This window comes from Callorhinus ursinus, unplaced genomic scaffold (genome assembly GCF_003265705.2).
Source record: "Callorhinus ursinus isolate GAN/ISIS: 27379988/994484 unplaced genomic scaffold, GSC_fseal_2.0 scaffold4, whole genome shotgun sequence".
NCBI lineage: Eukaryota > Metazoa > Chordata > Mammalia > Carnivora > Otariidae > Callorhinus > Callorhinus ursinus.
Window position 1 is genome coordinate 8,552,854 of NW_027397066.1, and position 11,188 is coordinate 8,564,041.

The 11,188-nt window shown below is 37.9% G+C and overlaps 1 long non-coding RNA gene across 1 annotated transcript; it reads left to right on the forward strand.

The window, feature by feature from the left end:
- Positions 1 to 975: 975 nt before the first annotated feature.
- Positions 976 to 6,536, forward strand: LOC141372436 (uncharacterized). The gene is made up of 3 exons (XR_012377689.1): positions 976 to 1,153; positions 1,967 to 2,309; positions 6,151 to 6,536. It is a non-coding gene; the product is annotated as an uncharacterized lncRNA (long non-coding RNA).
- Positions 6,537 to 11,188: the final 4,652 nt, after the last annotated feature.

Below are 11,188 nucleotides of genomic sequence, written 5' to 3' on the forward strand. Positions count from 1 at the left end.
TTCAACAGAAGTGGGGAAAACAGTAGTATGAGACTTCTGAGTTTTGGCCTGGACACTCCAGGCAAGAGCCCCAGCTAACTGCCAGACACATGTAAGGCTGCCTTGGATCATCCACTTAGGGTCAAGTTATGGGATGGCAGCAGCCACAGGAGTAACCCCAGGAAAGTCCAGTGGAAGGACTGCCCATCTGAACCCAGTCTGAATTACTGAGCCACAGAACTGTAAAAAGAGCAACATAATTGTTGTTTCAAGTCACTAAATTTGGGGGTGGTTTATTATGCAGCAATAGATAAATGACACATGACTCTAGCTAGTTTAAGCCAAGAGGAGTTATTAAAGGCACTAGGAAGTTCACAGAACCCCCAGGATGGACAGAGAAACAGTGCTATATGTTACCCAGTAAGGAAAACAAAGCCAGGAAAAACACAGCTGGGAACGAAGCCCACCCTGTTGGAAGCGCAAACACCACTGTCATCATCACCTGCTCTTTGCCGCTGACCACACTCCACACAGGATATGAGCAGCTCTAACCACAGCTGCTCCTTCTGGCACTTTGACCAAAAGAGCCATCCTCCCAGTCACAGCCCACTTTCTTCATCCTACTCTCTCTTTAGCCATTTCTTGCATGAGTTGCCTGATTGGCTAAACGGAGGCCACATCTGGGTGCCCTCACAGCAAAAGAATCTGAGAAACCTAGTGGTTATTCTTGTCATTGTGGTAGTTTGGTCGACAGTACCTTCTATTTCTTACTCTGAAAGAGCAGCAAACCATGAAGAGGATTTTAAAAAGACTTGGTCAGCCAAGAATAAAAGATCAAAGATATCTATGTATCCACCTTCACACTTACTTAGTATGTGGGCCTCAGTCCAATAGGACTATGTTACAAGACTTCAGAATTTTGGGAGCTCTGTGGTTATTGTTGTACTTTCTTATCCAGATTCCATTCTTGAATCTGCTGACCCTGGTAGCCGTGATACGATATACCACCACACCGAAGTGATAGCAAGTAAGGTGCTAAAATATGTTCATTTATTTAAGATAATGTCAACAATGTGTTATTTTGAGAGGCAGTATTTCACAGTGGTGATATTCAAGAGTCTCTAAAACAAGTCTGAATCCCAGTGTCTTTTCTTATATGGCTGTGCAACCTTGGGTAAGTTACTTAATCTTTCTGTGCTCTAGTGGTTTTAATTTTTTAAATCTATAAATTTAGGCTAACATTAATATCTAATAACATAATGTTTAATATAATACTATATACATGTCTAATTATAATTATAAATATAATTATAGATTTATAATTATAAAATCTTATTATAATTATACTTATCAGATCTTATTATAATTATGTATAATTGTATATATAGGCACATACCTGAAAAACATAATATATATATTGTAAATATGTATTAGTATTCTCATTTATTATTATCAGTAGATTCTTAAAGTTTTTAGTTTTGAAGAAAAACAGTCACTAGAGAAGAGTGATTCAACACAAAAATTGTTTATGTTGAATCAGTAGGTCTGACAGGCATGAGCTTTGTGATTCATTTCCCTCTCTGTAAAACTTACCCACCTTATAAGAAATCAAATGAAACATATATGTTATATACTATCATTACATGCTTAAATCATAGTAAGTACTCAATACATGTAAGCAGTAGTTCTTATAGTCATATATGTATGCAGTGTTTACACAGTGGACTCCCCTGAAGGGCATGTTCACATTCTGGGTTTCCACTTCTCAAAATTCTGGTTCAGTAGAACTGGTGTGGAGACAGAGAACATGTATTTCTCCCAATTTTCCTGATTATGCTAGTGCTGCTGATTCAGGGATGACACTGTGAGAATCATTAAACACCTAGGCCAGCTCAGCCATTTTAAAAATACTGAAATGAGTTGAGAAGTAAGACGAACTATGAATGCTACCTGGGATATAGAGTCTAAAATAGGAATTTGTATGCAGGAAGCTTGTTGAAGAGTGGTCTCATAAACATCAACACTGAGGAAGTGAAAGCAGGGGCATCAGAAGAACAAGAAGTTGAAGTGCTATGACATCACAACAAAGACATTATCTCAGCCTGGGGAGAGTTCTGGAACTGGTTTGGACCTTCAGAATAGTCTTCAATTGAGACAAAGAAGCTGTGCCTTTGTACATCCTCTCTCTTCCCTCACACTGACCAATCACTGGATTTGGTCTGTCCCCAGGTTGGACTCCGGGCACTTGGGAGAAGGAGTACCTGGGTCCAAGAGTGCTGTTGTCTCATTCCTGCAGGATGCCTGGAAGAACACGGGAATTGGAACTGGAGGTTTGGACAGGTTGCCTTGTTTCTCTGTGCATTAGCTGTTTGAACTGAACTTTGAAACTGAACCTCTGAACATGGTGTGGTGGGGAAATAAATAAATTTTTTTTTTAGACTCTACCATTTATGAGCCATGTGGCACTAGTTCACTCAGTGATCCTCTCTGGCCTATTTTCTGATTTGCCAACAATGGGTAATAATAATGATTATATCCCTTTTTAAAAGGGAGCATGCTTTAACATGTATCTAGTGTGCAAAGGTGCTATGTAAATGGTTTTATTAGTGCTTCAGTCAATTATCTAATGCTCTGTTATTACCCCAACTTCAGTGGCTTCAATGATAAACATTACTTCATGGTTTCTCTGCATCAGAAATCCAAGAGAAGGTTACCTGAATATTTCTGATTCAGGGTCTCTCATGTGGTTGCAGTCAAGATGTTGTCCAGGTCTCCAGTTATCTGAGGCTTGACTGGGGCTGCAGGATTCTTATCCAAGATGGCCCATTCATGTGGCTGTTGGCAGGAGGCCTCAGAAGCCATGGTGCTGTTTAAGTGTCCTCATGACATAGAGACTGACTTTCCTTGGTGAGAATGATCCTAGATTGAAAGACAAAAGCCACGATATTTTTTATGTCCTAGCCTCAGAAGTCATGCTCCATCATTTCCACAATAACTTATTGGTTATCTAGGTTATCCAGTCCTATACAATAGCAGGCAAGTAGGGCATTACCAGGAGACAAGATTCATGGGGGACCAGTTTGAAGACTAGTTACCAACAGTGCTTAATATGGGTATCCCTGAGTGGCCTGAGGACAGAGACATATCCTTTTGTCTGGGACTGATTGCCTCTTCCCCAAGATCATATGTCTATTAATAGGAAGCAAGGAATCTTAAACCAAAGGATTCAGGCATCAATGTTTAAGGAGAAACTAGATTGGAGGGAATTACTGGCAATCAAGAGTTCTGCCTCACATTCAACACAGAATTTGCATTGTCACAGAGAGTGTCAATTCAAATGAAAGATGTTCTATTTGAATTTTAAATAAAAGAGGGAGACTTTTTAACCTCCCTTCATTTTTATTGCTTCATTTCTTTAGCTGAACCCAATTCATATATATTTTTAGATATGTTCACCAGCTGAAAAACTGTTTAGAGGCAGAGAGACCTCGTGAAGATTTAATTTTTAAGGAAATGTTTTCCAATGAAAGTCTTTGACAGTATCAATACTTGAGATAATCTCCGCTTGCATGCACCTGGTTTGTTTGTTCTTTCGGACCAAAGAGTAGTCTTTAATTTATAACAAAGAGAGCAGTTGAGTTTTCAGAAGAGACTTAATTCCAGAAAGAGGAAAAAACTGTGTATATAAAAAGAACGCTATTTACCTCATTAATCTTTTTTATTAAGAGTCTTCCTGTACTAAAATGAACAGCCTGTTATGGGAGAAAAGGCTAAATGTCTAAATCTTGCTTTAATGGTGGTAAAACATATTATTCATATTAACAGCCCTAAGGTTATTTTTATGTGCCTATAATGGTTGTGTTGATCTGCTTTCAGGACATAATAATCCAGATTTTCCACTCAGCAAGGCATCTTATTCATTTAAATTTACTGCATATATTTAGAAATATATATCAGCAGTGAATACAACCTAAGTTGTTAGGTACAATACTGAAAACATGAGCCTAAATTAGAAAGGAGGTTAAATATAAAGGTGGTTGTAATGAACATGCCTACCTGCAGTGTCTGGAATAGCAGGCAGAGCCCTGGATTCAAATCAGAAGGCTCAGGTTTTGGTTTCTCCTCTCCTTTCAATAATTGTGTGACCATGACCTTGGGAAAATGTTTGACCTTGATGAGTCTGATTTCTCTCCTAAAGGTAGGGTTGTTAGGACTACTAAGCCCACCTGTACTGAGTCCTATCTATGGAGGTTAAATTCTTCTGAGGGTGATAAATATGTGAACAACTTATTTTATTCATGAACTAATTTACTCACAAAATTTATTATTTGTTGGAATATGGTGTCATTCGTACATAACTAGGATCTAAAGACACAGTAGTCACAGTAGTAGACAAGGCAGGTTATGCTGCTGACCTTTTGGCATATACAGTAATTAGGGAAATTAGAGAACTAATCCAGATTATTGGAACAGACTGTAATGAATATCATAGCTAGGGGAGTACGGCATCAATGGAAGCACATGTAGGGCTAAAGGGATATCTAGGGGTTTGTAGTGATAAGGAAAATCTGTGTCCTAAGATGGCTAACCAAGCCAGCGAAAGAGTCCCAGTCCTTGCCCCGGGGCTCTTCCAGGTTCTTCTCCCTGCTCTGCTTCCTGCGCAACAATCCGGACTCTTCTTCCTGCCCTGCTTCACGCATGCACCAAAAGTGCCAAGTATGAGGAAGTAGAAGTGTATAAATTGTCCCCTTTGTTTGTGCTCAGGGCTCAGACCTTTGGAGATCACTCTCCTCTGAGCCCGCTGGTGTTAAATAAACCTCCTATCTTCCAAGATCTCCAGGTATCGCTTGGTTCTTCTGGTCAGGGGATCCAGTCCAGGTTCTGTAACAGTAGGATGGCCAGGGAAGACCTAGGACCTGCCACAAAGAACAGTAGGAGCAGTCAGTAGGGAGCTGCCATCAACACTCTTCTGCATGATCTACAAAATAAAGTCTTGTCCAAATACAGAGAATTGTTTTATCCAAACACTTGGATGTGCAAAGCTTCCTAAATATAAATGGTGAAAAAATGACCCAAGAGAGAACATTAAAGTAGGTTCCTTTGTAAAAACAAGAATGAAGGGCACTGAGACAGAGCATGAACCCATAATTCATCAAGACAGCTCAGAGATTAAGTTATGAGATCTAGGAAGAAATAAAGTCCCCTTATATACTGCCAGAGAAAGGACTGAGGAAAATGTTTTGGTGCCTTCCATTTGTACCCCCTATATGCACTGTTGGTGTCCCCATAGTGTGCATCGTTATCCACAATCTCCTTAAGTCTTTAGCAGTGAAATTCAGGGCAGGTACTTGGAAATTCACAAATTCCCAAGCAGTTGAGTTCAATCTTCAAACTCCGTATTTTTCAAATACTCCTCAACAAGTTCATTTTAGAGTTTCATTCTATAACCAAATAAAATTGGGTCCAATATCTCTGTTAGACACATTGTCTTGCCCTCATCCCCAGTGTCATCCAAAGATGTTTGTTTCCTCAAAGGACTTATCTAAATAAATGTTCTTCCAACTAAGGAAGCTTTGTTAATATGCCTCCTAGCTGATGGGAAACCCTAACAAAAAGAATCATGACAAAGGTCAGAAAGTACCTTCTCCTGAATATCAAATAGATGATATACAAAACTTTTTAAGTGCAATATCCTATTCTCAAAATTACAGAGCTATTATTATTTCCACATTATAGTTGAGGAAATTTGAGATATAAACAAAGTCATCTCTCTGGATAGTGGGCTCACGCTTTGAGTACATTATCTGTGGGCTTCCATATTAAACATACTTTAGATAAAGATGATATGAAGGTTTCATTTCAAGTTTTTAAAATTGTTTTTAACTTTATTATATTTGCATTTAAGTAATTAAGATTTTAACTGGGATTTTAAGACTGTTATGTCCCCCCTGGTGACGGTAGGCTGTTATTTCTTTCTGAACTCACGTTATTCTTTAAATGGTAAAAATAATACCAATTTCAAAATCTACTTTAAGGAATGGATTAGATAACATATATCAAAGGTCTAATACAGAGCATGGACATAGGTGTACAACCAGTGATGACTACTGTTAATTTTTAAAGTATTTGAATATTTATCATCTTACTGGACTCTCATCTCTATTTTGCCAGGTGGGTCTTGGGAAGGACAGCATGATGAAGTGGTAGAGCATCTGACTTTGAAGCTGGACAAGCATCACCAAAACCCAGTGCCACTACTTATTTTCTAGATGGCCTTGGACTCCATTTCGCATCTGTAAAATAGAATTAACTATAACTTTTACTCATTAAATTGGTGTGATTTGATGATGAGATTAGATGAAATTGCTTAGACCTTAGAACCAGCTTATGAGTAGAGCCTGGATTCTAAAGCTGGTCCATTGACATAAGATGTGTCTCATTAACAATTCAGTTATCTTTTCTGACAGTCCTTGCCTCATCTACATGAAAAGTGTTCTGTCCATCATCCAGCATTACTGCTCATGAATAATCTCTAAAAGAGTTATTTTCGGGGCGCCTGGGTGGCTCAGATGGTTAAGCATCTGCCTTCGGCTCAGGTCATGATCCCAGGGTCCTGGGATCGAGCCCCACATTGGGCTCCTGGCTCAGCGGGGAGCCTGCTTCTCCCTCTGCCTCTCTCCCTGCTCATGCTCTCTCTCTCTCTCTCTGTGTCTCAAATGAATAAATTAAATCTTTAAAAAAAGTGTTAAAAAAAAAGAGTTATTTTCTACCTATGGACCCTTGTGAGCACGTATTAGGTGCCAAGCATCATGCTTGTAGCCTTGCATCTGCCCCCTACCCCCCCAAAAAGAAGAAAAATCTGTATGGTAAAAGGGCATTCAGCCTGGTGGTAGAAAAACAAGGAATAAGCAATTAAAATCATGGCACGTGTTTTTTTTTAGGTTAGGTCATAGAAATTGCTGTTTTTCTACATCAAAACAGGCTCTCAGCAATTTTATATGTTTCATTCTTATACCTGAAGTATATATTGGGTTCTATGGAGCAGATTAACAAATTACAAATTATATTACAAATTATGACCAGTATTATAGTTATTCTGGCACATATTTATAGAAACAACTGTGGAGAACCACAGAAGTGGGTGTGAGTTATTAAAATGAGAGGAGGGCAAGAATCATTGAATCAAATTCTAACTTTGTAATGCAGTTGCAAAGTGATTCACCTACAGTCTTAGCCAATTTCAGTAGATGCATAGACAGGAGAACATAAAAAGGAGGGGGGGGGTGGGTGTGTGTGTGTGTCTGTGTGTGTGTGTGTGTCTGTGGGGGGGGGGAGAAAGGGAGAGGGAGAAAGGGAGGAAGAGAAAGGGGGAAGAGGGAGTGGGAAAGGGAGGAAGAGATGGAGCAGGGGAGAGAGGGAGGGAGAGAGAGAGAAACTGAAGTTACTGCATTGCTGAGCTCATGAGTGCTGGAGTTCCTTGTGATGTTGTTTCCAGTGAAAACTGCATGTCTGTTGATTAATTTACTTTCTATAAAAGAACTATTTTTGAAAACCACTTGAGGATTCAAAGGAAATGCAAATGAGCAGTTGGAAAAATTTAAGTGCCTGAGAAAGAAAAAAGGTAGAAGGGCTATTATTCTATTTTATGGGTGTTGATATGAATGCCAGGTGCCTCTTTGTATCCTGATAGCCTACTGCCTTAAGGGCTTTTAAATAGCTTTAAAATGATTTATTTTCACATCAATATAATATTGAGGAAGTTTTATTCATTAAATGTTTATTCATTCATTATTGAAATCCATGGGGACACAATATATATTCCTACCTATGAGCATGCATCGTAGAGATTTAGCTGTTTAGGCAGAAAAAAAAAATGTTTGTATAGAAGACAGTGTTTTATATCTAGAGAGAAAACGGGGCAGGAAGCCAGGAAATGTGGGCTTCAACCATGAACACTAATAAAAGGACAGTAACCAACAGTTAGCAAACACCCACTACATGATGTCGGGCACTGTGTGGGGAGACTTACCCATAAACATGGACTAACTCTCTATAGCAAGTACTATCACAACATTTTTAGATGATAAGGCTTAGGTTATGTCTGTATTTCAAGGCCATGTTGAGCTCTTTGTAGTCTTTATTAAATGTTAGATAAGTAAATGAGCAAGTGAGTGAGTGAGTGAATGCTTAATTTTGGTGGATGGGAAGCCACCAGAGCTTGGGCAGAAAACTTGTTAAATCTTAATGCAATTTTAGAAGGAAGGGAATGATCAAGGTTTGAACTAAGGTGGTATCAGTGAGGCTATAGAACAAAAATGGCTGAATTTTTTTTGTTTTTTTTTTAATTGCTTTATGATTTGCAAAGCAAGCACATGCACATCATTTCCTTGGATCCTCCTAATAACCCTTTGAGGCTATATTTTTTTTTCCTCACAAAAGTGAAGTACAGAAAAGTTGTAGAACTTTCCCAAGTTCATGCAACTAGTTTGCAATTACCTAGGTGATAGTAGTACTCTAAACATGCTTATGAAATGATATGCCTATGTATAAATAAAGCTTCAAATCTTTGTGTTTTTTTATATCAAGTTTGTTTATGCTTGTTTGTGAGTGGCGCTTTTTTTTTTTTTTAATGGGATCATGAAGATAACATCTAATAGTCCAAGAAACATGAGAAGAAAAGACAAAAAGGTTTTATGCTGGAATGGCTGGGTGGGAGGGGGTTGAAAAAATATGTATTTTTTTGTAGATGGTAAACTTGAAAATAGATTATTTCAGAAAAAAGATTAATGAGTCTAATTTGAGGCATGGTGAGTTTGAGTTACTGACAGATTATTCAGGTGTAGCTGGATATGCAGTCCAGGAGATTAGGAGAAGGCTCCAAGTTGGAGAAAAAACAAATGCAAAACAAACAAACAAATAAAAAATCAATGAAATAATTGATTCCTATCACCACAGTAACAAAATGAGGAATTCTGCAAAAATTATGTGAGATCTCCAAGGGAGAATGTATAGAAGAAGAAGGAAATTTGATAATTTTATTAGACTTGATACCTGTTACCTCTTACTATTTTCTGTTTTACACTCAAAACATTATTCTTGGTAAAAGACTGAAATTCAGTTTTGCCAGACAGATAAATCTTGGTGTGTTCATGTGTGTGTTTGACATCAGAAAGAACCTTGCATTCAGTGTGATGAGTGACATTGTATGATATCAGTGATTTGTATTATATCAGATATGGTTTCCCCCAGAAGCTGAAATACTACTTTACTGAAAGCCTGAGATGTAAGGCTGCCCACTGAATTTCCATCCAAGCTTTAAAATGTCTCCTGTAGTGATAAAGTATGCCTCAGACATCCACAGATAACAGTGATAATCTGCAGTACATTTTTCAGGGAAAGTCTCAACAAAAGCTCATAGAGCCATAGGCATCTCAGAGGATTTACAATTTGCCAGGCTCTTGTTCTGCTAAGTCCATCACCCTAATTTGCTCCTGGGTTGATTTATATGGACTTGCTCTTTCTCATTACTCACCCTGTCCTTTTAAACAATGTTAAATTCTGGGCAGACAAGTATTGCTACAAGAAATACCTTAGGAGAATGAATCGTTGCCTCACAATTAAGTGTTGGATGGTTACTTACAAAAGCATATTTTAAACATTTCTCTACTTCTAGAGGTCGTTTGCTCTGCTGATGGGTTGACTCATGCATGCCAGTGTTTTAGAAACTGTTCAACTTTCTCCTACTAGCAGGAAGCTGACTTGACCAAGAGGAAGGGTGGGAAGAGTGGGAAGGGGTGGCCGGGTCTCTCAGCAGATGTTATAGAGCATGGAATTGGAGAATAAGTGACAAAAGATGGGCCCTCAGAAAGAGGATAAGTGTTATTTTATTAGTGTATTGTTTCTCAAACTCATATCCTGTGGAACCTCAGTTTTAGAAAATATATCCTTCTAAAAATCGTTCTTTTACTTGAGTAATTCTGAAAATACTGATTATTTCATTTCCTTTTGAGCTGTTCAAAGCACATTAGCATATAAATTTCCAGAGAAGTCCTACAGTGACATATTTTATTTTACTTTCTATAATTCAGGGATTTCCAAATTTATTTGACCATAGACTCCATTCCTGCCTTATAATTTTTTAATTTGTAGCATTTTTAGTGTGTGCACCAAACCATGGTTTGATAAACATGACTAGTCTCTAGGCAGTGGGCCTTTCCAGGGCAGAGGCTATGTATTATTCCTCTTACATCTCCAGATCTTGGTAAAGCACTATCAACAGATTAAAATAATTAGGAAGTTAGGAGTTTTATAAATTTACTAATTGTGTTTTTAATATAATTTATTTAATTGTATGTGTGTTTAATTTAGTATTTAATGGAGGCTGTGTTTAATAACAGGCTGTGAGGTTTCCACAAATTTAACAATCAGCTCCATTAGTGATAGGAATCGGAAAAATTAACCTGGAAACTCTTATCATAAATATAGTTGGAATTGTATGACAGCTGGAATGAGGGTGAGGCAGGTGGTTGAAGAACCAAGGATGAGGAGCATAAAGAGCAGTAGCGCATGGCTGCCATATAAGTCATTATCTGAAATTAACTCAGACTGCTCTGCCCTCATTGTGTGGGTTCCTAGGTTAGTCCACATATTTAAAAATATTTTTGGTGATTGTCACTGCTCCTCAATGGACATCCTTCAGGAATAATAAACTCCTTTTACACAACCATGGTACCTGATTATCTAATATGAACACAATAAGCTCTCTGTTGGAAAACTTACCCTGAATTAATTCTTCTGTTTAAGGAGTTATCTGTGGCATAATGGATACAAGAAGTATAAGGCAACAAGTGAAAGATGGTGTGCAGTTTGAATTCTAATATGTTTAATGTCATTTATGTTTATATTTTCTGAAGTATCCTGGGTACATGAGTTTTGAAAAATAAAAGAATGGTACTTGCGTGCAATGGATTTCATGGTGACAGAGGATACAATTAAGGAAGTGCTGGCTCTTGTTATTATCAACTGCATACACAGAACAATGGATTTCCCCCCTTAAAGAGATTTCAATGCGATGTTTCATATTTGTGACCTCTGACATTCACATCACTGTTGGTTTACACTGTATTTCTTTTTTTTTTAAGATTTTATTTATTTATTTGAGAGAGAGAGAGAATGAGAGATAGAGAGCACGAGAGGGAAGCAGGTCAGA